This window comes from Pelodiscus sinensis, chromosome 21 (genome assembly GCF_052426305.1).
Source record: "Pelodiscus sinensis isolate ZL-2025 chromosome 21, ASM5242630v1, whole genome shotgun sequence".
Lineage (NCBI taxonomy): Eukaryota > Metazoa > Chordata > Testudines > Trionychidae > Pelodiscus > Pelodiscus sinensis.
The window spans coordinates 25,643,498-25,648,320 of NC_143072.1; positions in this window are offsets into that span (position 1 = coordinate 25,643,498).

The following is a 4,823-nucleotide window of genomic DNA, read 5'->3' on the forward strand; positions in this document are numbered from 1 at the left end:
CAGAGTACAGATCCCTAACATGGCCCCCTTTGTACTGACTTTTGGGGCAAACACCCCCCCATGGGTGCAGCAGTGACCGGGCTGCTCCCCTCACAATCCAATAATGTGACAATCACGCAATTAATTACATGCGCTGCCCCTTTGAAATGCTGCGGCAGCATTTCAAAGGGGCAGCACTGTGGAAGCCTGGGATCAGCTGGAGTCCTCAGCTGACCTCAACTCCGTGCCTCGCTGCCCCTTGGAAACGGCAGCACTGTGGGAGCTTGGGGTCACCTGGGGACTCCAGCTGATCCCAAGCTCCTAATGCGCTGTCCCTTTGAAGCACCAGAGCGGCACTTCAAAGGGGTAGTGCAGCATTAATGCCTGTGATTAACACATTAAAAAATTAATGTCCTGCGTTAATCACAGGCGTTAGCACACATCAGTTCATAGCTCTACTAGTTTTCGAATTAGTTCTCCAGTAGTAACATTGAGGGCTCATCTCCCCTTTCCCCTCTGACTGTGATGTACCAGCAGACTGTTCCTCACAAGACTGCAGCAAACTTTTAGACACTGCTCACAGTTTGACTCTGTACATTGCTGAAATTGTTAACAGCCCCCACATGCAATACAAGAATTCCCGTCTCTCGGGGCAAATAACCTTCTCAGACAGCGGAAGGTGCTGTTCTCCAACAGGAAAGAGCATCTCAACCCCTGTAAAACTGAGTGACATGATTCCTACCAATGTAACATTAACTAGCTTCCAGGGAACATTACAGCATAACAACTTTAGTCCAAACAAATGTTCTTTATTACACACGATACATGAATATGCTTTCTATCTCAGGAGTCATCTCCTTTACATGTGAATACTTTTGGGCTGTGTCTAGACTGGCCACTTTTTCCGGCAGCCGCTTTTCCGGAAAAACTTGCCAGCTGTCTACACTGGCCGCTTGAATTTCCACAAAAGCACTGACGATCTCATGTAAGATTGTCAGTGCTTTTGCGGAAATACTATGCTGCTCCCATTCGGGCAAAAGTCTTTTTCCGAAAAACTTTTGCGCAAAAGGGCCAGTGTAGACAGCAGAGATTTGTTTTGCGCAAAAAAGCTCCAATCGTGAAAATGTTGATCACGGCTTTTTTGCGGAAAAGCGCGTCTAGATTGGCCACGGACGCTTTTCCGCAAAAAGCGCTTTTGCAGAAAAGCGTCCTGCCAATCCAGACGCTCTTTTCCGAAAATGCTTTTAACGGAAAACTTTTCCGTTAAAAGCATTTCCGGAAAATCATGCCAGTGTAGACATAGCCTTGCTGTATATTGCAGGTGTGCAAACTTTACTCGCTACTTTTCATCACAAGATTGAAAAGTGCTTTCCAAATGTATGAATTGATAGTTGATTTGCATCCGAACTCCAAAGATGCTGAGAACCTGCAGCTTCCATGCACCTCAGTGAGAGTTGCGGATGCTCACTGTCCCTGAACACCCAGGCCCAAGTCCAAAGCTATCAACTCCGACGAGAAGTCTTGGGATGCTGTTGAGGGAATGAGAAAAGTAGGATTCGGAGCCCAGCGAAAAGGTTCCATCCTCTGGGCAGCACAGTGAGGGGCCCTGCGATGCCGTGCCTTGCTCCAGCATGCAGGGGAGTTTTGGGGTGAGAACGGACCAACAGAGCCGTGAGAAAACAGAGGGATGGTCTAGTCTCCCCTTGGAAAGCAACTGCAGTAGCCACGGGGCCTACCTGCTACTGAGACTGTAGTTTTAGTTGTTCAGGTGTTGTGTTGTCACCTTGTTGCATGGAGAAAGATCTCTTCATACTGACCCACGCCAGTCAGACGGGTTACTCAGGCGGTTTGCTGGGGACAGGGTTTACTCTGACTGCACCCGTCATTAACTTGAACAGAAATATGGAAATTAGATGCTGGGAAATGAAAAGGAAACGTACCCACAGCAAGTTCCTTTCACAGTCACCAATTTGCACAATCTAGGGAAATACCTCACTTGTGAACAAAGAACCTCATCTACAAACATGTGTAGCCATAGGCAGGTTCCCCCTTGAACACTTGAAAAAGAAACCTGGGAAAACAATTAAACAAGAGATGGAGAAGTATTAATATACCTCCACAGACACAAGTTCACAATTTCGGAATCTACATGTGTTTCCCGTCAAACATTATTCCATAAATAAGCTCAACACTGGGTCAGGTGCAGAGACCCATCTCTGGATCTAGAAATCTAGATAAGTCTCTGAATACCCTGCCCAGGTGAAAAGATCGGAGACAGAGCTCCTCCTGCCTGCGAGCAATCAGGAGCTAAAGGGCTGACATCCACAAGCCCTAGGAAAGCGGTTCACTGAGTTAGTTGCTCCTGAGGTTTCACAGTGTAATTCACAGGGAACAGTCTGCTTTGAAAAAACAGTCGGCAACATCAGAACGGATTTTTTAAAATATCGAAGGAGTTTTGATGTTCTATTTAAAACTCCGGGACTTTGTTCCAAACTGTTAATGAATGCTTGGAAGAAACAGCTCCCTATACAGTGCTATGTTGCTGGCCTGGTGGGACAAGCCTGCCCCATTTCCGTCCAGGTCCACGCCCCAGCTGCAGCCTACAGAGGGCGGGGCTACATCACGGACGCTCCCTGCAATGTAGAGATGCCAACACTATTTAAAAAATAAGGGACTTTTCTTGGCACCCACACTTGACATTAATTATAGTCATTACTGTTAATGCAGGGCAGTGCTCATCGGCCCACAGACGATTCTCAGTCCTCTTCCCAGCCAGTGGGCAGGAACAATTTCTGGAATGAGGGATGCTGAACTGCATCTCCCTGACCTCGCAAAAAACAAGACAGGTCAACAAACAAACCAACGGAACACCACTCTCCATTACCTACAGCCCCCAGCTTAAACCCGCCAGCGCATCACTGACAATCGACATCCGATCCTGGAAACCATCCCTCACTCTCATAGGCCTGGGGGCCAGGCCAACCCTCACCTAGACAGACCCTTCACTCGAAACCATTTGTCTCCCAGCAACCACGCAGCACACCTGTAACATACTCACCCAGGAACCCACCCCTGCAATAAACCCTGGTGCCAACTCTGCCCACACTTTGACACAAGCAACATCATCACAGGACTTAATCACGTAAGCCTCCACATCAGAGGCTCATACAACTGCACGTCCACCAATGTGATCTATGCTATCAAGTGCCAGCAATGCCCCTCGGCCATGGACATTGGCCAAACTGGACAGTCTCTACAACAAAGAATTAATGGACACAAACCAGATATTCGAAGTGGTAACACACAGAAACCTGTTGAAGAACATTTTAACTTGCTAGGGCACACATGAATGGATTTAAAAGTAGCCATTCTGTTAAAAACAATTTCAGAAATCAACGAGGGTACGTCTGCATAGCAGGGCAAAATTCAAATTAAGTTAATTCAGCTTTTGGCGCTGTCTACACAGCAGGAAGTCGAAGGAAAAACACTCTTCCTTCAACTTCCCTTACTCCTCGTGAAAGAAGGGTCACAGGAGTTGAAGAAAGGAGTTCTCCAGCTTGACATTATGTCAAAACAAAGGCTTGTAGTGTAGACATGCACTATGTTATTTCAGAATAACACCAGTTATTCCGAAATAATGCTGCTGTGTAGCCGTTCCCCTACAGAGAGAATCTGTGGAACTAGCGTTCATATGCAAATTGGATACAATCTTGAACAGTTTGAACAAGGACATGAACTGGATGGGCCATTATATTCAACAACCAAATGACATCCAAGGCTAAGTATCATGCACTTACAGCCTACTGTATTAGCTTTATATAGCACAGACACCTCAATGGACAGGTCTTCCTTCCTTTCACCTCTTCCCTCTTTTCCTGCGTTATATTTCAAAATCTGGGCCCCTTACTCCATATCTGTCATTTGAAGAAGTGGGTTGTGCCCACGAAAGCTCATGATATTACATATATTTTTTTATTAGTCTCTAATGTGCTACTGGATCATTGTTGTTGTTGAAGTTTTTTAGTTAGATTAACATGGGCTACTCTGACTCTTAACTCTGTTCATGAGAGCCCCATGAGGACCCAGCAGACCCAACAGGTGGGGCCTAGTGGCAGGGCCAGCAGCCAAGCACTGGGGCCGGCAGCCAAGTGGTACCCAGGGTCAGCTACTAAGTCCCTGTGCACATGACTGGCAGCCAAGTAAGACCAGAGGCTGGAAGCAAAGCCCCCTAGCATCAGCAAGCCCAGCAGCTGGGACCCTGAGCAGCGGGGGTGCAGGGCTGGCAGCTGGGAACCCGAGAAGCAGAGGCATGTGGCCAGGTCACCAAACCTGGGGATGGTACAGCACTTCCAGCACCCTGCTTCGGCGCCTATGTCCCCAGCACTCCGCAACGCCAGATTTTGTTGCATAGTGATGCAGAAATAGGCGAGGTCCCTGATGCAGAGTCTAAGGACAGCACCAGAGAAGTTCAATCTTGCGCCTACCTCACATGCCCCATGACCCGCCAGGAAGGGTGATCTGAGCCTGCACTATGAAGCACGGAGCCCCGGTACTGCCGCTTGCACTGCTGTGTGCCCGGGGTCTCTGTCCAGCTTAGACCGTGTACCCACAGGTGCTGGAAGGGGAGCTCTTGCTCAAAGTGCTTTCCATCACATAGAGGGTTTCCTGCTGGGTTCACTGGCTCTCAGCATCTCCCTGCACTAACTGTTCCAGCTCCCGTATCAGCGGCGGCAGAGGTGCTAGAGTAGCGCTGGGCGAGGCCACTTTAAGAGCAAGCCAGGACTGGTACCCGACAGTGAGGACCCCGCCTTCTTCGTCAGCCTGCACGATGCCAGCAGCATGGA